We start from the raw sequence: 23,429 nt of genomic DNA, 5'->3' as shown, positions 1-23,429 counted from the left end.
CAGAAAAAAGTGCTCTAATAGTGGCACTAGAGAATGAAATGTTCTCTTTGAACTTGAAATCAAGAACATGGAAACGTATCTCAGTCTTAACTAAAGTATGACCTGAATAAAATAACTTGGGGCTCTTGTTAAAAGTGCAGATTCCTGAAACTTGCTGCAAAATAATCAACTGTAAAAACTAACTTGTAAAGTTACAAATGTTAGATGCCCTTATCCAATGCTAGCTTCCTTAGATTGGTCTCATATACCCATTAATGTATTCACTCAACAAATGTTTATTGATCACTTACTAAATTCTAGGTACCATTAGGTTTGGGATTGAAAGATGAATCAAATAATTCCTGCTCTAGAAAATCTCAGGGTTTTTTTTTTGTTTTGTTTTATTTTGTTTTGTTTTTATAAAAACACAATTCAAATTAGTGCCACTAGTAATACACAGGAGAAGTCCACCAGGCAAAGTTGGACCCAGAGCGGTGTAGGGGAGAGCAGAGATGTCAGCTTGATATAACACAAAGCATGGTTTTCAGTAAAAAAGCTAAGTTTGGAGAAAATCAAAGGCAGAGAGATCAGTTGGGACACCATCACAATGAATCAGGAGAGAAATACAGATTAAGAGGGTACACGTTTCTTTTCTCCTTCTTTTGGAAATAGATTTCACCATTCCTTTGAGAAACTGCTCCCTGCCTAGCGCGCGCGCGCGCGCGCGCGCACACACACACACACACACACACACACACACACACTCCGTGGGATTTTGTTAGAGCTGTCAATCAGAGCACTCTATCACGCCGACACAAAAAGAATCCAAAGTGTGCATGGCCATACTAATTACCTACCCCTCCCATCCCTAGTTTCACTGGGCTTGAACCCAGTCATGGCAAAGAATGTGAGAGAAGCCGAATAATAACCAACAGATACAGCAATAGCAATTTCGTAGGAGCAGAATGATCAATAAAAGTAAAACCTAACAGCAATTTTAGGAATATTTTAAAGAACATAACATAAGCAGCAATTGCAACCGTGACTAAAATAAGACACTGCCGGTATTGTTCTTTTTTTCTTCCTTTTTCCTTTTTTCCTCCCTCTTCTGCTTCTTCCATTCTGTGACATCAGGCAGGAATAGTAATGGTGGTAAGGATGGTGTATCAGAGTTGGGAGTGAAGGACGCCTGCTGAGACGGGACATGGCCTACACACGGGGATTGAGCAAATCAGTGAATACACTGAGGATGATGGGGCTAGGTTTCTCATGGTGAAGAACTGAATACAAATATGGAGCAAAGCAAGATTCAAATGAATCATAAACTCTGTGTGTAGAATGGAATAACAGATGTACTAGATAATGTAGATAAAAGACATGTCAGACCTCAAGTCTCAGTATCAATGGACATACCTCACACCCATATCCTGGTTTCCACATACTACTCTCCGCTAAAAGAACCCAGCCTTTTTGGAGAAATGGCTTATCCAAGTCAGGGGAAAGCAAAGTTGAAAATATATTTGGAATATCTTGTTGCACAAAAAAGAAGTGCTGAAAAAAAAAAAGCAGGAAAAAGACACATTATCAAGCTTCAAAGGGCTCTCACTGTCTAATTCGGGGGGGAAAAATTAATTCACTTTTTTATTTGAAATTTATTGGGGTGACAATGGTTGGTAAAATTGCATAGGTTTCAAATGTACAGTTCTGTAATGCATCATCTGTATATCGCATTGTGTGTTTGATCGTCAGCATAAATAACCATATTGATGGATTATAAACCATTGAATTAATATAAAGTAAATACATGGGAATAAGAGAAACCATTTTTATAACTGAATATCAAATAATACATACAGAAAGAGTGGTGAACTTGAAAACTACCTTGCACCCACTATGTCAATAATTAATTCAATAAAAGCTAAATCTAGTAAATGAAAGTGGGCAGAGGAATGGGATAAATTCATGGACCCAAAGTATCTCCATACAAAATACTTATTAATACCAAAGTAATGCTACAGAGGAGAACACTGGCAGACACTCTATTTATCAAATGATCAAATTAGTGCCATTGGTTGTGGGACAAAGAAGCATTCTATGCCACCTGATAGCTTACAATGAGAACATCACCTCCTTTCTGTAAAATCCTGGCCAAAAATGCATAATGGGTTTCTCTTCGGGAAGAAACATTAGACCAACCCACATTGAGAAATACTCTACAAAAGGAATGACCTGCAACTCCAGAAATGTCAAGTTCATGAAGGTCAAGAAGAGACCAAGAAATTGTCCCAGATTGATGAAGCAGGCTACAAAGACAGCTGGGTATGATATGAGATCCTGGGGCTGGTGCTGTTATAAAGGACATGATTGGGACAATTAGCCAAACTTGAAAGGATTTCTGGATAAAGGATATTTCTTTGTCATAGTACTCTTGTTATTTTTTATTTGTCTGGTATTACTTCAAACTGGCTAAAAAGTCAATTTAAAAAGTAAAACAAGACAAAACAAAATTTCTCCCCCAAATGGCAGTTATCTCTAGTTATCTCTTTGTGTTCCTTAAAGCTGGACAATGTAACAACACAGTTCTTGTACTTCTATGGCTGTATGACACTCCAAATAATCAGAGAAATATGAATTGGGGGGTTGGGTATTTGATAAGACATACTGAGTATGGGAATAGGTAAACCATCAACATATTAGTAGCTTATTCTTCCCAAGTGTTTACTATGTTTGCATTCAATTTTCATACCAACTCATGTTGTTAAGTGTATTAGTATTCTTGTTTTCCCAATGAGAAAAAAATTGAGATTCAAATAGGCTGAATAAGTTGTGCTAAGTCATAGTTGTAGTAAACGATGGAGCAGGCAGTCTGCTGTTCTAGTTCCACTGTTAGCCAGTTTGGTGTGCTGAATCTTATAGGTCAGGGTAAGGTCAGTGTCATGCGGGGTGCCAGGCGGGGTCTCTGCTCCCGCTCCCCACACAAGAACGCAGGATATGGTGAGGCCAAAAAGGAACACCCACGGAGCCATAGTAGGGGAGTCATACCACTATATTCTCTCTGGCGGCACTATACTCTCACTGGAGGCTGGATCCACACTGTCCGCAAACCGCCATCCATGCTTGCCAGCCCAGCCGCCATCTTCTTGCTAGCCCCCATTCTTCCTCCTCCCTCTGCCAGCATAGCCACAGCAGTTATATTAGTGGCCAATGGCTCACTGGTTACAGCTGACGGCCAACTAGCCACAGCTGATGGCAATCCAATCACAGTTGATGGCCATTTACTACCTGAGCCAGTACCTGTCTATGTGAGGCCGAGAGCCTGGAAACTGCTTTTTGGGGTTCTGTCCCCACAGTCAGGCTCTTGGAAGGTAGGGCTGGTGACAGGGGAGGATGCCATTGTGAGAGATGTATTGTTCATATTGGATAGGACATCCTACCAGCTGACAGGAGGTAAAGAGACACACTCTACTATTAGTCCCTCCTCCTCTGATTATCTATAGACTCTTAAAGTTTGGAAGCTGCTTAATGCAGATTCCTAACAAATCTATGAGATCAGCTAGCCCCTGCTCTCCACTCTAGGACAGCCCCTTTTCAGTGCATTTTCATTCAGATGTAAACAGCACGTTATCTTACAGAATCTTGTATTTTTCCTGACACTGAGCTCTGGTTATGTTGTCTGCTTCCTGGCAACCCCCTTCGCCATACACATCCATTCTTCAAAGCCCATCATAAATGTTACATCTTCTAGACATACATATCTTGGGGGGATTTTGACTAACACCTATGTTCTTTTACACTGGTGATAGTATCCTTATTGTGGTTGAAACACTCACCCCTCCATGCTATAGTACACAGCTTTCTTCAAGGAGTAGTTCCTGATTGACTTACATTAACAAGCACATTCAGTCCCTTTGGCCATAGAGATTGGTTGATGAATAGGCACAATGACTGAGATGTTATCAGATGTTTGATGGGGGATTCTGGCAGAAGTGGCTTCATTATTCTTTGGTGGAAATATTCTTTTTTCTCCTGGGTATTGCTATGCCTCCCAGTCTTAGTTGAATGGCCTTATATAGGAGGTGTCCTGTGGGACCCAGTGGTGCAGTCTCCCTGGTCACCATAGCTGGTGTTGCAGGTGTGCCCTTGTGTGGGTTGTGTGTGCCCTCCTGTTGTAGTTGAGCCTTGGTTGCTGTTTGTACATCAATTAGAGGGATTGACCCTCAGGTTGATTGGTTGTGAGGGCTGGCATGACTACAGTGGAGGAGTTGTGGTGCAAAGGCTGACCCTACAGAGAGGATTTACTTTAGCGGGGCTCTGGTGTTTGCCCATCAGCCCTTTGGGTGTGTTGTCCTTAGAGGTGGCTGGGTGATTCTCCAGCTTGGTCCAAAGCTGACCACCAGTTATGCCAACCCTGCAGCCTCCTGGGAGGGAACCCACTATAGGCCAAGTTTAGCCATAGCCTGTGCTTTGCCTGGGGCCACCTGGTATGAGCCACAGGACAATCCAAAGGTAGCCACCATACGCACAGGGATTAGAGGTTCCTTGACAGGTAAATCTGTGAACCAGGCCAGTTATTGCTAATGCCAGGCTTAGGGCTGCTCAGCCAGAGATCATGGGACATGCTGAAGCCAGATGCTGCTTGTCTGGGTTTCATGAACCTTTGAGAGATTTTATGAAATTCTGCAGCATGAGCTAAGACAGGTAGTTTGTATGGAAAAGCCACGGGAAGAAGCTTGAGTATGTCCGAAAGCTGGGTGGAGTGGGGTCTCCAGGAATCTCCAGGGCAGGACAGATGAAAGGTGATAGCCAGATTGATGGAGATGTGTCATCTGCCTGCATTTGTGTGCAGGGAAGGAGACGGACTCAACAAACAAATAATGGCTTCCACCAGCTCTTCCATTCAGGTGAAAGCTGCCCCTCCAGCTCTCACTCTGAAGCTAGACAATTCAGTTCCTCCCTGTAAGTCCCTGGCACCTGTCCAGCCGCTGCCCCAGTGCTGGAACCCAGACCAGGTAAGTCCATCAGCAAGTAAGTCCATCTGTGGTCCATTTAAGAGGAGCACCTGGGAGTGCAGCCTCCCTCTGTCCCACTCAGCCACAATATCCTCTGGTTTTCATAACTAGAAATTATGGAGACTTCTCTCTCCAGCACTGGAACCCTGGGCTGGGGAGCCTGGTATGGACCCCTTTCTCTTACGGGGGCATGAGGACCTCCGCAGCTGAGATATTCCTCCCGATTTTTAATGGTCACACATGGGTGTGGGACAAGCCCAGTCTGTGTCTCTGGCCCACCTACCAGTCTCGAAGTGGCTTCTTCTGTATGTCCACAGTTGTAGGGCTTTGGTTCAGTTAGACTTCAGGTGATTCTCAATGATGGTTGTTCTGTAGTTTAATAGTAATTAATATGGGCCTGAGAGGAGGTGAGCACAGCATTTATCTAGTCTGCCAACTTGACTGGAAAATCAAGTCAGGCTTTCTATCACTTGCAACCTAAAGATTTCAAAGTATTCACTTCTTGGTCTTGTGTTTTTCTTTTTCAGTACATCATAACATCTTGTTGGTTCAGTTTTTGTGTGCTTGTTCTAATTTACATTGCAATAGTATATATATATATATATATATATATATATATATATATATATATATATATGTGTGTGTGTGTGTGTGTGTGTGTGTGTTATAAAATAAGATATATCTATATATCTTTTAAAATAAGATATATCTCTATATATCTTATTTCATGTTGTTATTGTCCTAGCATTCAATTCTTGAGCTCTTTAGCTTTATCTTTCGAGTGCTGCACACATACTTTGTTGCATCACATACGTTGCCTACGTATAGGAAATGCTGTAAAATTTGATTAGTTTTCTATTCACTTACTGTTATGATATCAGGCAAAGTACTTGGTGAGTTCTTGGGCCTTAAGTTACTTCCCTGTTCATCTCCTGTGCTACAGTGAGGTTCAAAGGGGATAATACACATAAAGATGCTTTGGGTATGCTGCCAGACCTCCTCTTTTCTTCAAGGACATTAACTAGGATTTCAAAAAAAGGAGCACATGGTTCTGTTTTCTCTGTTCTATTATTTTAACTCGTTTTTCTATTTCCATCGTGAAACGCTTTATTGTGTCTCTGGATTTATCTGTTAGGCATACTATTCCAATAAAAATCATTTAAGAAATCATTTGATTTGGAAAGCAGTTATAAAGAGATTTACGACTTTGATTTCCCAGATTCATTTTTCAGAATTATGGACATGATGTGGAGAGATGGTTTAGCTTCTATTAAGTACCTAATATTTCTAAATAGCTTTTATAGAGTTGGTGAGCCAAAATTAGACCTGAGAGACTAGAGAGAGATCTCACCTTCACTTCATCTTATCCTTTACTAATGCTCTGAAAATAAACGCAGTTGGACTCTGGGTCCTGGTTTTATTTCATCTGGTGCTCATGCTGACATTACTGTGGTCTCTGAGCCTTGAAAATAATTTCCTGCCTGCTAAATTATAGTGTCAGAAAATGTGGAATATGAGTGTGTTTACTAATTACTTCTGGAAAAACTATTCCATTCTCTTCTAAGGGTTGTTGCTGAAATGCTCAGCTTGGTAGGCCCACACCACTGTGCAGAGGACATATAGCCATCTAATGATATATACTCAGGAAAGATGGGATATTGGAATGAGGAACTAGGAAGGGACTTATGATATGCACGTGGATTCGTTTTCTAGTGTTGCCATAACAAAATACCACACACTGAGTGGCTTAAACAACAAAAATTTATTTTCTCACAGTTGTGGAGGCCAGAAGCCAAACATCAAGGTGTCAGCAGGTTTGGTTTCTTCTGAGGCCTCTCTCCTTGACTTGCAGAAGGCCATCTCTTTGCAGGGGACACACATGGTCCTTCCTCTGTGCACGAGCATCCTTGGGGCTCTGTGTGTGTCCAAATTTTCTCTCTCGTAAGCACACCAGTCAGATTGGATTAAGGCCCACCCTAAGGGCCTCATGTTAAATTGATCACCTGTTTAAAGGCCCTAACTCTACATAAATTCACAGTCAAAAGTTCTAGAGGTTAAAGCTTTAACATATGCATTTTGTAGGAATACAATTCAGCCCATATTTGCTATAGCATGTGAATAGCTCAGTACTAGGTATTGTGATAAAGTATTGTGTCATCTAATTTTTAACACAACTTATCGATATTAACTCTATTGTTTTCCCTTCTGTAGATGTGATACATTTCATGGTAAGTGAAGTTAAAGATATTTGATGGGGTCAAAACTTTGTGGATAGGGAAATGTTCTCTGGCACCTAAAGAAATGTGAGAAAATCATAGTAAAGTTTCTGTCTATGGATTTGGGAAAATTCTAAAGAGGTAGGAAACAAGTTGTACTTCAATTTTTCATCATCTTATTGAGAACTTTTTATGGTTTTGACTTATCCAAGATCCCCCTCCAGAAAAGCTGATCGTGCCAGATATGCAGGAAAGGTCCCTCTAATTCAGACTTACTTTCTGTAGCCATCCTTCAGAGGGTTACTGGAGCTATGTCTCCAATAAGTGCAGAGAGAGGAAGAACATGGGAATGTATGTTCCCTCCACTCAGGGTAGTCCATTGGTCAGCGTCTGACTGGAATCTAATCAAGAAGCCTAGTTTCCTGCCTGAAGCAAGACAAACTGTAGCGTAATTGACACTTTCAGAGCTCCTTACAAATCAGGTTGAGGTTGGGGCTGCACCTGAAATTTCACCCTGGTTTGGATTCTTTTCTTTTCCTGTTCTGGCTACACCCTGCTTTATTAGTTTCCCTAGTAACATGTCCTTACCAAATTACTTGCAAATAAATCTTTGACTTGGGATCTTTTTCTGGGTCACCGTCTGTGGCTAAGTCACCTTCAGTGGCTAAATTGTGTCTTAATTTGTTCCAGTTCTTCAGAAGTAACAGAGCATCAAATCAAATTCCAATACTGGGATGTAAGAGAATTAGAATGGAAAACCCGGGTTTAATCCCTGGCCCTGCCATGTATCAGCTTATTGATTGGGTGATTCATTACTCATTCCAGTGCAAAAGTACAAGTCAACTCAAACAGATTCTTTAAAAAAAAGCAATGTTTTTTCACTTATATGACCCAAAATTTAGGAGGAGTTCAGACTTCAGGCATTCTTGATGTCTTTAGAATTTGTCTGTCTCATTCCTTTTGACTTGTCCCTGCATGGTGGCAAGATGGCCACCCTGAGCTCCAGATTTATATCTCAGCAGTTCAGCGACCTCCCCAGAATGAGGGCACCTCTTCTCCCAAAGCACCAACACTGGCCCTGGGATTTACTCCAATTTAAGACATGAGCCTACCCTCCAACCAATGAATGTTTCTAGTTGGCCTGGCCCAGGAGCCAGGGGGGCCTCAACTTAATGACATTGACTGAAGCAAGGTAGACATGATAAGTTCCTTAAAGAAATATGAGAAGAAAGGTGAGTAAATACTGAGGAGACAAAATTAACCGTTTCTTACAGTGAGCTTGAACATGGTAATTAATGTTCATGAACTGGTCTGTTCTTACCAGTAACTGAAGACAATTACAGTATCTGTCACATAGATTTGCGATGATTAAATGATGTGATACAGGAAAAGTTCTCAGCACAGTGCCTGGTACATAATAGTTGTTCAATAAATGATAATTAGTAGTAGTACGATGTTGATGGGATTATGTTTGGCCATCTCAAAGTCCCTTCTATCTAAATGATTTCATTTTCCATTTTAGGTTTTTGGGTAATGAAATCGCATTTGAGGAAATAAACGAAGACAGAACTAACATCCTAAGGACATGTGCCTTGGAATGTCAGGAGCAAGTCAGGACGTGCTTACAGGTAAAAGGAAGGCAATATTATTGTGGAACCTATTATGGGTATAGTTGTAATTATATCACCATAAAGTTCACAAAAATTATTTTATTCTTCAAGAAGGAGGATTGTTGGGAAGAGGAAATGTTAGAGAATTATACAAATATTAAATTGTTATATTTTCTACTTTACACAACAATGCCTGTTAAATTGCTGATAATTAGTAGAAAAATATGGGATGTATAGAATCTTTTTTTTCTGATTTTTATGTAGGTGGATATGGGATCATAAGTAGCATTGTCTGTGGCTCTTAATAGGAAAACTAAAATCCGTTTTCTTTGATTTATACTGAGGGTTAATTTTATCATTCCATATTATAGTATGCTAGGAGACAGTGAAACAAACTTTTTCATAATGTGTTATTTGTGGTTGAATCCCTAGGTTTCATTTAATCATTTCCCTGATTGATTATAAATGTACTCAAACTAGAAAGTGCAAATTGCCTTTACAGTTAGATGTTTGGCCTTTGTTCTTGAAAATAACCTTAACAATTATAATTTTTAATATTTAATAATTTAATATTTAAAGAATATTTTAACAAAGATTACTGGTACCTTAGAAGAATATAGAAGAAAAGAAAAAAATGAAAGTAGAATAATAGCTTTATCTTTTTTATTTTTGTCTTCAAACCTCTGGAAAAAAATCTGCATTTCATTCTAAAAGTTATTTTGTATCTATAATTTTCTGAATAATACAAATGATTTCTTTTAAGTTGATCCTTAATTTAGAGTAATTTCCTTCTCACCATGGGAAAAAATATGTTTTCTCTTTTGAAAATATTTTTTCTTCTTGTGACTGGATAATATTATTTCATTCATTTTGAAAAGAATAAAAAAAAAAACAATTTATCAGATACCCAGGTATACATGTGGCATTTGGGGCTCTGTATGGGAAAGTAAAGACCAGGAAGGAATGAACATGTGTCAGCTTTCCATTAGTAGTGGGCTTATGGCTAAAAGGCCTCTGTCCTGCTGCCTCAGTCAGGCACGCATCATTGGAGAGTAGGGAACAAATGTTTCCATTGATTTTTTTCCTTAACCTAAAAGTCATTTTCTCTATCATGCATATGAATGGATAAAACAACATTCATAAAAATTGCTTGTGAGATGGATTCACATGCAATCATTAAGATGCACCATACAGCTCCATATGTAATGTTATGCAACTTCCCAAGGTAAGTTAAAGTAAAATACAAAACAGAATAGGTGGCATGGTCTCATAAATAGGATATACAGTAATATAATTATTGATATGTAGAATAATGTTTCAAAGGTAACAAGATCTGGGTGAAATTGATCACCTCAGGGAGAATTATACCTCTGGGCTCAATTTTTACTGTGTATCATTTTCTTGTTGTTAAGATGTAACATTAAATAAAATGTAACGTAAAAGCATAGAGAGTAGTACAATAATCTCTTATTATTCATCATTCATATTTCTTGGTGATCAGAATTTTCTACACTTGCTTCTTATTTTGTTTCTTTTTTCTATTTTATTTTTGAAATTGTTTTTAATGTGTTTTCTAAATATTACATCATTTCATCAGTAAGTGTTACAGTGTACATGCTAAAAATATACATGCAGTTCTATTTCCATATGTGCTATTCCATGATCTCTCCTAGCACAATTAACAATAACTTTTCCTTAAGACTATTCTTTAGAGAAGTCTGAGCAAAATTGAGACAAAAGTACAGAGATTTGCCATATTCCCCCTGCTTCCACACATGCATAGCCTCCCCCATTATCAACATCGCATACTAGATTGCAACATTTGTTAAATTGACATTGTTCATTTGTTACAACTACATAAACATCATAATGCCCTAAACCCTATAGCTTACCTTAATGTTCACCCTTGATTCTGTGCATTCTATGAATATGGACAGATGTATAATGACATGTATCCATCATTATAATATCACATATTTTCACTGCCCGAAAAGTCCTCTGTGCCTCATCTATTCATCCCTTCCCCCCAACCCAGGAACTTCTGATTTTTTTACTATCTTCATAGTTTTGCCTTTTAAAAAATGTCATATAGTTGAAATCATATAGCATGTAACATTTTCTTATTGGCTTCTTATAATATGCATTTAGGATTTTTATGTCTTTTTGTGGCTTGATACCTCGTTTCTTTTTAGTGCTGTATAGTATGTCATTGTCTGGAAGAACCATAGTTTATTTATCCAATTCACCTACTGAAGGACATCTTGATTGCTTCCAAGTTTTGGCAGTTATGAATGGAGATGCTGTAAACATCCATGTGCAAGTTTTTGTGTAGACATATTTTCAACTCTTTTGGGTAAATAACAAAGAGCACGACTGCTGGGTCTTATGATAAGAGTATGGTTAGTTCTGCAAGAAATTGCATACTGTCTTCCAAAGTGGCTGTACCATTTTTGATTCCCACCAGTAACGAATGACAGTTTCTGCTGTCTCACATCCTCGCCACCATCTGGGGTTGTCAGTGTTCCAGATTTTTGCCATTCTGATTGGTGAGTAGTGGTATCTCATTGTTGTTTTAATTTGAATTTCTCTGATGACCTATGATGTGAAGCATCTTTCATATGCTTATTTGCCATCTGTAATTCTTCTTTGATGAGGTGCTTCTTAAAGTCTTGGCCCTTATTTGGCCCAATTTCTTAATTGGGTTGTTTGTTTTTTATTGCTGAGTTTTAAGAGTTCTTTGTATATTTTGGATAGCAGTCCTTTTCCAGATGTGCTTTTGGCAAGTATTTTCTCCCAGTCTATGGCTTGACTTCTTTTGATGTTTATATTGCACAGAACAGAAGTTTTTAAATTTAATGAAGTCCAGTTTGTTAAGTATTTCTTTCATGGATCATGCCTTTGGTGTTGTATCTAAAAAGTCATTGCAATACCCCAAATAATTCAGATTTTCTCCTGTTATCTTCTAGGAGTTTTATAGTTTTGCATTTTACATTTAGGTCTATGATCCACTTTTAATTATTTTTTGTGAAAGGTGTAAAGTCCGTCTAGATTGATTTTATTTTTCATATGGATGTCCAGTTATTCTAGCACCATTTGTTGAAAAGTCTGTGTTCTATTGTGTTACCTTTGCTCCTTTGTCAAGATTTATTGATTTATGTGGGTCTGTTTCTGGGCCCTCTATTCTGATCCATTGATCCTTTGTCTGTTCTTTTGCTGACCCTACACTGTCTGGATTCATGATAAGTGTTGAAGTCGAATAGCATCAGTCCTTCTGCAACTTTGTTCTTCTCCTTCAATATCATATTGGCTATTCTGGGTCTTTGACTTCCATATATAAATTTTAGAAACAGTTTTTCAATGTTGACAAAGTAACTTGCTGGGATTTCATTTGGGATTGTATTGAATTCATGGATCAAATGGGGAAGAACTGACATCTTGACAATTTTGAGTCTTCTTATCCATGAACATGGAATATCTCTCCATTAATGTAGTTCTTCTTTTATTTCATTCTTCAGGGTTTTATAGTTTTCCTTGTATAGATCGTGTACCTACTTTGTTTGATTTCCACCTAACTATTTAATTTTTTGAGATGCTAATGTAAATGATAGTGTGTTTTTAACTTCAAAATTTACTTGTTTATTGCTGGTATACAAGAAAGCATTTGACTTTTGTATCATAACCTTGCATCCTGCAACCTTGCTATAATCACATTTAGTTCCATGTTGTTGTTTTTTTTGTGTTTTTGTTTTTTTGGTCTATTCTTACAGAGCTTGACATAAACAGTTATGTCACCTGCAAACAAAGATAGTTTTATATTGTCCCTCTCAATCTGTATATCTTTGATTTCTTTTTCTTGCCTCATTGGATTACCAAGGACTTACAGTACACTATTGACAAGGCGTGCGGAGGTGAGACATCATTGCTTTGTACCTGATTTTAGTGGGAAAGCTTTGTTTTTCACTGTTAGTATTATATTCTCTGCAGGTGTGTTTGCAGATTTTTTTTTTCTTTTATCAAACTGAGAAAGTTACCCTCTATTCCCATTTTACTGAAAGCATTTTATTTATTCCTTATTGTGTGAGTTTAGTAGATAGTGTCTTTCAAGGAATTATTAAAATTATCCATTTTATCTAAGCTATCAAGTTTGTGGGCATAGAATTGTTTACATATAGTATTATTTTATTATCCTTTTTAGTTTTCATGAGATCTGTCATGATATTGGGATCTGTCATGATCTTTCATGTATACTGATTTCCTATTTTCAATTTTATTTACTTCTGCTCTAATTCTTATTATTTATTTTCTTCTGCTTACTTTTGGGTTGTATTTTCTCCTCGTTTTCTAGCTTCCTAAGTTGAGATTTTAGATTTTTCTTCTTTTCTAACGTACAGATTCAATGCTATAAATTTCCCGTTAAGGAGTGTTTTTATTTCATCCCACAAATTTTGATAATTTGCATTTTTGTTTTCATTTAGCTCAAAATATTTTGGATTTCTCTTGATATTTCTCTTCTGACTTGTGTGTTGTTTAGTAGTGTGTTGTTTAACTTCTGTATGTTCTAGAATTTTCCAGTTATCTTCCTGTTATTGATTTCTAGTTTAATTCCACCATGATCTGAGAGTAGGCACTGTATGGTTTCTATGCTTTAAAAAAATTATGTGTCCTGGCTCAGAATGTGATCTATCTCAGCAAATGTTCCATGTGGGCTTGAGAAGAACAAGTGCTCTGCTGTTGTTAGATGAAGTAGTCTATAGATGTCAATTGCATCCAGTTGATTGATGGCATTGTTGAGTTCAACTAAGTTCTTAACGATTTTCTGCCTACTGGATATGAGCACTGCTGACAGAAGAGTGTTAATGTCTCCACCATGAGAGTAGATTTATTTCTCCTTGAACTTCTACAGTTTTGCTTCATGTCATTTGATGATCTGTTGTTAGGTGCATACAGATGAAAGATTGTTATATCTTTTTAAAAAATTGATCCTTTTAATATTAGAGCGAGAGGGAGAAAGAGAGATAGATAAGAAAGGGTGAAAAAGAGGAAGGTGGAGGGGAAGAAGGAGAGAGAGAGAGAGAGAGAGAGAGAGAGAGAGAGAGAGAGAGAGAGAGAGGAGAGGAGGAGAGGAGAGGAGAGGAGAGGAGAGGAGAGGAGAGGAGAGGAGAGGAGAGGAGAGGAGAGGAGAGAAGAGAAGAGAAGAGAAGAGAAGAGAAGAGAAGAGAAGAGAAGAGAAGAGAAGAGAAGAGAAGAGAGGCTGGTCTAGAATTAGGACTTTGGAGGCTGTTGGTAATCCCTAGACCTAAACCAGTTTCTCAGCTTTAGCTGCACTCTGGAATCACCATAATACTTTAAAAATACTGATGCCTGGGTTCCATCCCAAGAAATTCTGACTTACTTAGTATGGGGTGAATTTTGTAAAAGCTCTTTAGGTAATTCCACCTGCAGCAAAGCTGAGAACCACGAGAACGAAAGCAAGGCCTCTCTAACTTGAATGTATACACAATTCACCTTGAAAAACCACCCATCTGGGGTGGAGCCTGAGAGTCTGCCTAAGAAGTTTCCAGCTTCTAACAGGCGCCCAGGGGCTTTCTTTTGGCAACTGTGTTTGCTAATCACTGGGTTTGTATTGTGGAGTCCTGGGAGGAAATCGATGAGACTGATGATGGAGTACAAATGCCACACTTCCTAAGCAGCCTGTTCTAGCAGCTGTAGATACTTTCTTTTTTTCTCTGAATTACCCTGGCTTCTGTCTCTACCTCTCTGAGAAGACTGACTACAGTCTGCCTTTAAGTTGGGTATCTGTGGCTTTATTCAACTCCCTTTTGAGTGTATGACTTTTGAGTGCAGCGTAGTATTAAAAAACTTCACAAAAGGTTTTTCCCTAGACAGAGTCCTCAAGTGAAGCCATTTTAATAAAGGTTTGCATGTTGGTTTAACTAGTTGCATTAACATTTTATACATATAGCTCTCTTAGAAAGTTTCAATGAATATTGCATTTAAAAACTCTAAGATGTCTTGTAGTGAAGAAGTGTCATTAACTTTGTTTAACTGGGGCTTTTCAAAATTATTTGAACATAAAATATTCTTGATATTCTGTTTTTATACACAAATTTTGGGAGGAGAAAATTTTAGTATAGAAAAGAAAATGGGTTTACTTCTAAGATCTAGTTACAAATCAAAAAAAGAAGTGATACCAAAACTCATGAGATTATTGTAAAGGATTAAGTCAAATGATACAATAAATATAATATGTATTAATAAATTACATGACACCACTTATGTGATGTGTCTATTATAGTTCCTGGTGATACGGGCTCCTTTCTTTTTCATCTTTGTAGTATTAAGAGTACCTAGACAGGCATTATGTTACACACACACACACCCATGAGCCCCAATCCTCGCTATAGTTCTTCTTTCAAAACAGTAAGAAAATCCCATAATTCATAGATGGGTGTCAGGAATATTAAATGCCACCTAAATTGATGACCTCTGCATTTCCTCTATTACTAAAGGTTATAGAATAAGAAGAAAGCGTTGAAGACAACCCCCCTTTAAAACTCAGCATTTGTTATTCACATTGATTGGACATTTAACTGGGAAATTAATATGTGCAAAGCCCTCTGTGAGATAAAAGGATTGATAAGACATGGTCTAATTATGCACTCACCACAGTGCCTCTTGCTGCTCAGCTCTGTGCTGTGGGGAAAGCTATGTGGGCTGACAATGCAGCGGACGCAGGCAGGGCTGCCATGCCTGTGGAGCAGGGGAAGGCTCTGAACTGCACCAGGACTGGTCACTCCCACTTTTGTGTTCCTGGACTTTTTGTCTGCGTGTCTAGTTTTTAAATTGCCTGTGAACTCTTAGAGCAGAAGGCAATGCCTGCCTCTCTGTCCATTTTTTATACTGGCTCCTTAATGAATCAAGTATGGGATTCTTCATGGATAATACAAGAACCACAAGAAGTCTGATGGAACACAGATTAAGAAAAAAGTGTATCCTTGTTATGTGGAGAGGAAAATGTTAGGAATAAAACCTGTGATTTTCTTGTTGTTGATGGTGCATATAGTTCAACTTCCAACACTGCCTCTCACATTCCCACTTTCCCTCCTTTGATATCCAGTCTAAACCCAGCTGTTAATGAAAGATACTAGTTCCAGTTGGAAGATGAAGAGTAATGACGACAGGAAAGAAAATTCATTTCTTTCAGTGTTGTTTGATGTTGTTTAATGTAGCTTTTCTTCCTCCATTTGGCAGATTCTATGGGGGCCTCCTAAGTTGTTTGTTATAGGAATGTAAGCCAGAATTATAGGTGGGAACATGACTTTTTTTGAAAATAGACTTTTCTACAACTCTCGAGAATTTTCCTCTCCTTCTTCTTCTTCTTCTTCTTCTTCTTCTTCTTCTTCTTCTTCTTCTTCTTCTTCTTCTTCTTCTTCTTCTTCTTCTTCTCCTCCTCCTCCTCCTCCTCCTCCTCCTCCTCCTCCTCCTCCTCCTCCTCCTCCTCCTCCTCCTCCTCCTCCTCTTCCTCCTCCTCCTCCTCCATTGCCTATGCTTATACTCTTAACACAATGATTCTCAAATCTGGCTGCACAGTAGAAACACTGGGTGATTAGGCCCGGATAAGTTTTATTTATTTTGAAACTCTCTGGGTGCTTCTGAAGTACAGCTCAGTTTACAGACCACTGCCCGAGAGGGACTACACTATATTTTCCACATTCATTGTTGTCAACTGATTTATCTAAAACTTGGGGGCTTGAAAGACTCCCACAATACTGGTTGTCTGTCTGTTTCCAACAGTGAGAGTTTACTTCTCCTGGAAGAACATTGTAGAAAATCACTAGATTGGGAGGTTCCCATCCTGCTGTGTTTCTCAGCACCAAACTACTAAATGTGTAAAGTATTGTGACACTCATTTGTGTCATGAAGGTCTCAGGCCAGGTGGCACACCGAGTCACTGTTGACATTTTATTTAAAATCTCTGGAAGAGCTTCCAACTCTCTGAGCAGTTATATGACCAAACTGGGCAGTGGCGTATGCATAAACACCCTTTTTAACTTTATTTTTGAATATAAAGGACAATGGTATTTGTTAGGAATTAAATTCACCAACAGATCAGGCTTTATGTCCAATATCTTGAGTGATCCTATAATTTCCAAAATATGAAAAATATTATTTTCTCCTTCCTTTAACTTTAGCAATGGAGGTGACGTTTATTTTTAATATTCAGCAGTGGTTCAGGACTTTTTCTAGACTTCAGCTTAAGAAGAATCAGCTTGGAAATATATATATTTTTGGTTTGTTTTAAATATACAGAGGTGATGTTTCTTGAGCTTTAGATAGACACGTTTGAAGATAAAATTAAAGCCTGTCTCGTATTTATGTTGGTTGTAAGGGTGAGGCATAGAGATACTTACAGTTTGAAGTGAAACTGCTCTATACATTCCACATCATGTTCTGCACTATCATTATTTTAACATACACAAGAGCCAGAGAAAAATAAAAATCATCATTCAGTTTTACCTGCCTATGTCAACAAAAGTGGTAAACAGCAAAATGATAATCAGGGAAAACTAAATCTTTCATGAGAGTGTATTTCCCTTAACTTAGCCTTTATATTTATAAGGCAAATTGAGAATGGTTGGATAGGAAAGGGAAGGTAAGGTGGATATATTTACAAGTTCTGGGGTTTCAGGTCTCAGATATAGAGATTCAAATCTGGGTGCTGGGGAGGAGAAGTGAGGATCAACCATCTTTCCGAAGGTAGAGCAGACTGAAACAATACATCTGACCGGTACTTTACTGCCTGTTAGAATGCATGGGGATTGTCTGAAAAGCTGTGCAGCAGAGAACCTGATCAGAAAAGTGAGTGTAAATAATGCCATACATTGCATCCTCCTTGTGTCTTGGGAACATTCATGTCAACCTACAGGTGTCACTAGACCCACATTTGTGAATGTGGGTTACTGGTCAGAGCTCCCTTTAAATTTCCATCTCTCTGGGTCTCAGGCCCTGCACCTCTGAGGTTCGTTCTTGCCAGGGAGGCTACAGCCACCCTCTCCATGAAAGGGTATGCTTTCACAGAAGAAATAAAAATGAATCTAATCAAGTAATAAATGCTCTCTGTTTCTCCAGGAGAAATAGATTGTGTTTTATCGAGTCAGATATTACCAGCCTGGATGAGCAGAAACTGCTCCCTAATTGTAAGTTGTTTCTCCTAGAAAAGTATTTCATTCTATCACTAGGGTTCTATAATAATACTGTGGATGTATGAATTTTACCCCCCTCACACACACACACACACACAGACGTACACATCTCATAATGTTTAATTAGTTATTGAACAAGTTAGGTAGCAGCAAGGCAGTGAAGTGCTGGAAGCAATGGGAGACGTATAAGACCTCGTAAAGGTCTGCAGGATTTAATATTCTCTAAGGGAAGCCCTGGATTCTGGCGATCCTTTCAGTTTTGTCATCATCACTCATTAGCTCTGTGACCCTAGTGTATCTAAGCTCCAGTTTTCCTCTCTGTAGGTGGAGGGTAATAACTGTGGCAGAGGCAATGAAACGCGTTCACCATTTGCATCCTCAGGCGTTAGGATGACTACATTCCCCAGCCTCCCTTTGAGTTAGATTTCAGGGGACCGCTGACTGGCTCTAGAGCCAAGGAGTGTGGCAGGAAATGAAGCCATTCCACATTGGGTCTGGCTCTTACGAACATCCTGCTAAAGTGTCCAGCCGCACAGTTCCCTTACTGCGGTAACTGAGAGATCGCACGTTCCACCTACAGCTGCTACCAGGAGGACAGAGAGGGGCCCAACCAACATGTAGTTTTTACGGGAGCGTGAAATCAATATTATTTTACTAAGGCGCTGAAGTTGTAGTCCACACTGTCATCCACCCCTCTCCTTTCCTTTCTCCTTCCTCCCTCTCCTCTCCTCCGTCTTCTGTTTCCTCCCTTCCCTTCCTCCTTCCATCTCTTCCTTCCTCGCTCCCTCCCCCCTTGCTTCATCTCTCCCTCCCTCCCTTCTATCCTGATGCTTTGTACAACCTAGCACATCCTAATTAATGCAGTCTTCACACCTCCTTTCCACAGTGTATAGATTAAATGATATCAAAGATACAACACGGGACATAAGGGCACATAATAATTCTTTCAATACATTTATTATTGTTTTATATAATCCAAACTCATTATTTTAGACATAAAAGTGCTGAAGCTTCAAGGAGTTAAGTGATTTACCCATGACTGAACAGCTAACTTGGGGCATAGCTAAAAATGTCCAATCTAGGGTTTTTTCAAATATATTGTGATTTTCCCCTGATCCAGATAGATGTACCACCGCAGTGAAAGAAACATTTAGCTACATTGAATCTGTTGAGTGAGTTCAGTCTATTAAACACGAGAGCTGAATTTATTTAAAGGAAGTAGCTAATATATTCAAGTTTTAATGATAACCAAACAATGTTGATATCAATTTTATAATTGTTAAGTGACCCTTATTAGGAATTTAGCTATCTTTACATCCACTAATTGAACTTTTCACATTTTTGAGGAGAAGAATCATTCCTTCTTTACGTTTTCTTCTTTCTTTTTTTACTCTAAATTCTTTTAGTAAACATTTTGGAAGTAATAATGACCTACTTAAAAAGAAAAAAAGAGTAACCCTTTAAGATATTCCCAGTAAACAAGTTACTTTAGAAATGGCGTATTATTTATTAAGGTGCAGAACCATAGAATACAATAATTATGTCAATAAATACAATATTTTATGTCAATTTTTCTAACACCTCTATAAATTAATACAAATACACGGGGACTTTGAGTGAGAATTTTTTTCTCTCGGTAGCCTTCCATTGTGATTCAATACGTGGCAATAATTCTGCTTGTGCGGTTAAACAGACTTCACAGCTCCGTGGAATCCAGGAGCCCTTTGGAGCTAATTCATACCCACTTCCCAACTGGTGATTCTAGAGCAAGCAATATAAATTTTCCATTATTTTGCTACTCAGATGAAGTGTGCTTATTTGTATCAAGAGCTTTCAGAACAGTTTCCAGTGCAGTATTTTCAACATTATATTCAGCAGAATTTTCAGCATACCGGTAATACAGTGGTTCAGAGGGTGGGCTTTGGGACCCAGGGAGTGTATTGCCAGCTCTATGTCCCACTAGCTTTGTGATCTCAGGCAAGTTACTTCATCTTTTTTGAGCCTCAGTTTTCTCATTTATAAACTGAGAATATATCCTACCGCAAATGATGTTACAAAGTTAAATGTGATATAAAATGCATATTGTTTGGCAGGGAATACATAGTAATTATTACCGAATAACTAACCTGATTTTATCATCTTAGACACCAGCCTAAAGAAATATACATAAAACAAACCTTTGGTGTGGAATAACCAGTTATAGGATTCAAAAAATTATAAACAATCTAAATGTCTAACAATAGGGGAATGGAGAAATAAATTGCTAGATAGCCACATAATGAATGAAGTTTATGTAATATTTTTGTTAATGTCAATAAGACATGCTTTTAGCTTGTGAACACTAAGTAGGTCACTTGAATAATTTACCCTAAGCCCCTGCATGCCACATGGCAAATACCAATGCGTTTCCCAATTCAATTGCCTTTGGAGAGCATGGTCTTTCATATAATTTGCACATAGTCTGCACCTCTGCCTTCCTCTGTTTCAGCTTCGGCTTTGCGATCTGTTTTGACTGTTGCCTGCAGTTACTTGTTTCATCGGGCAATCCCCATATCTCTCCACAACCACTTATCCACATCTCTTCCTGGCTTTGACTGCCCACATGGTGGCACTGACCCACCCTTGACCTCTAACATCCTTCGAGGCTCTTTCCCTTGCTGTTAAGAGCTCGGTACCACCTGCTCCTAATCTCTGTTTTGATGTCACCTGCGCCACTGTAAGTCAGGCTTCTGCCAACCTGTCCCTCAAAACAGGAGTTCTCACACTCATGATCTGCGATGCTTATCTTTCCTGCTGGGTTACAAGGAGATCCCTGCCCCTTCTTGTGGCTTATTCTAAATTTGCTATGTGGGGGTGCAGGGGTGGGGCTGAAGAACTTGTTAGGCCCCTCGAGATCCATTCTTGCCATTGAGCCACACAGCCCTCTCCAAGGCTGGGTGCACTGGGATCTGATGGACTTCATGACAGCCCCTGTCCACCCACGCCCTGGTGCTGATTCTTTTTTGTTTGTTTGTTTTTTGATTAAAGTTTATTGGGGTGACAATTGTTAGTAAAGTTACATAGGTTTCAGGTGTACAACTCTGTAATACATCATCTATACATCGCCACCCAGAGTCGGTTCTCCTCCCGTCACCATATATTTGATCCCCCTTTATCCTCATCTCCCACCCCCCATCCCCCACTACACTCTGGTAACTGCTATACTATTGTCTGTGTCTATGAGTTTTTGTTTCTTTGTTTCTTTGTTTTGTTCCTTTGTTGTTTTCAGTTTTATATCCCACATATCAGTGAAATCATATGGTTCTGAGCTTTTTCTGTCTGACTTATTTCACTTAATAAAGAAGACGTGATATATACATATATATATATATATATGTATATATCACGTCTTCTTTATATATATATATACATAATGGTGCTGCTTCTTGCCCAGAGTCCTTCCTCTTTTCTCATGACTTCATATGTTTTCCTTTTCAGGTGATCTGTGGCCCCTCCTCATAACTCAGCTTCCACCGGACTCTCCCGTCTTTCAGCGATGCTGCTATATATTTGCACTTGCTCTATATTTTAACCTCAGTTGGGAATCCGCTATGAATTACTCCCCAAAGGTTCCTGGATTCAGATTCCATGGGGAGAAGGAACTTTGCCTACTTCACGAGTGGGTGATTCCTCAGTTCTGACCAAGTGGAAATACTTGCTTAGGTTTTAATGGTAAATGAAAACGGCAGGAACAAAATGGTGAATGAAAGAGGATTCTAACTCTGTTGAAACCAAACTTACTTGTATGAGAATCTCTAGAAGGAGCAATCAAAATATCTGTGATGTTAATATTTGGATAATGCGACTACAGATTTTTTTCTTTAATTCTCTAAATCTTCCATGCATTTTATTAATTTTTTAAATAGGAAAATGACCAAATTTAAGAAATTATTGCAAATAAATGATCCAGAAGTTACCACAAATTTGTTTAAAGGACAGTTGCATTTTAATTTTTGTGTGTGATTTTTCCCCTTGCTATAAAGAAAGAGTAGTTTCTTTAGTTGATGCTAGAAGCCTTTGCTCTCACTTCAATCCCTTGAATACACCTATGCCTGGCCTTATACAACTTTTTGTTTTCATCTCTTTATCTGTACTGCTGTCTGTATCTGTGTGTGTCTATGTTATTATCATCTATCTCTATCTATCTATCTATCTATCTATCTATCTATCTATCTATCTATCTATCATCTATCTATCTATGTATCATCTCTATCTCACATCACTTCAATAGCAGACAGCACTAGTATCCGGCCTTCCCCTGACACTCACTTTCCCCACACTGCCAGTTCTTGGGTTCTACTGCCAGCATCTACAGCTCTGCCTGAAGGCTTTCTCTGGAGATAAGTGCCTGCATCTTAGATACACTGGAAGTAACTGGAATTAACATGCACTTCTCTCCCCAGCACCCCTCAACCATGACAAGAATTGGTGATTGAATGCTCAATTATGGGACAATTATGAGGCATGTTCTCCACTGTCTCCCGGGGTCTCAAGTGGGACTGAGTCCAGCAGTGGTAACCTGAAGGGTAATGCACCCATTCTGTCAGCATATGGCTTGCTGCCTCATTCCCCACCTCCTATTGGCGCTTCCCAGGGTCCCTTCCTCAATACACACTTGCATTCAAATCCTCTTCTCAGGGTCTGTTTCTGGGGAAACTCAACCTAATAAAATAGTCATATTCATATCCATTTTCTACAGTTCATCTAAAAATGGCTTAAGGGTTATAGCTGGCTCTGAGCTAACCATGAGCTCCAAATGTGGCAAGACAGCTCACAAAATTAACGTAATCTTAGGTAGCAATAGATAATAGGTAAAGAAACTCAAAGTATTTGTGCAGTATTATGTCTAGTTATGGATGCAACATTTTTAAAAGGATATTCAAACATTGGAATATGACCACGGCCTGATTAAGAGTTTATGATCCTAATAACAAAGATAACATTTAAAGGAAGCAAAGCTATTTGGCTGGGGGAATAAACCACTAACGGCATGATCCCTGCATTCAAGTGGCTGAAGGGAAGCCATGCACACAATGGGCTAAATTTGTTCAATCTTTTTCCAGCGGGCAGAACTTTGAGTGGGCAAAAGTCAGAAAAAGATCAATTTTGGCTCTAGAAATTGAATAATTTTCTAACAATTAGGTGTTTCCTTACCAAACGCAAGAGCCTAGTCTTTGAGATACTTAAGCAGAAGGCGAAAGTCACCTAAATCCATCCCATTCCTTGAAAGTAAACCAGGTCACACATGTCCGTGTCTGTGGTTCTTACCAAAAGCTCATTTTGGTCACTAGCATTCTGTGTCTGGAATTCCATCAGGCTACCATCCTGTTGCATGCCTTGCTGATCCTACCTCTCAGTTTTTCCTCATTCTGG

The 23,429-nt window shown here is 38.8% G+C and overlaps 1 long non-coding RNA gene across 2 annotated transcripts; it reads left to right on the top strand.

Annotated features, from left to right (window-relative positions):
• Window positions 1–4,285: 4,285 nt before the first annotated feature.
• On the top strand, window positions 4,286–21,615 carry LOC141571720 (uncharacterized). 2 transcript variants are annotated; one of them, XR_012496790.1, is made up of 4 exons: window positions 4,286–4,988; window positions 7,200–7,216; window positions 8,727–8,832; window positions 21,495–21,615. It is a non-coding gene; the product is annotated as an uncharacterized LOC141571720 (long non-coding RNA). The 2 variants fall into 2 exon arrangements; XR_012496791.1 differs by lacking the exon at window positions 7,200–7,216 and having other exon boundaries at window positions 4,291–4,988.
• Window positions 21,616–23,429: the final 1,814 nt, after the last annotated feature.

The sequence above is a fragment of the Rhinolophus sinicus genome, linkage group LG05 (assembly GCF_036562045.2).
Source record: "Rhinolophus sinicus isolate RSC01 linkage group LG05, ASM3656204v1, whole genome shotgun sequence".
NCBI classification, from domain to species: domain Eukaryota; kingdom Metazoa; phylum Chordata; class Mammalia; order Chiroptera; family Rhinolophidae; genus Rhinolophus; species Rhinolophus sinicus.
Note: the sequence above shows the minus strand (reverse complement) of the source record. Positions and strands in the feature narration are given on the sequence as shown.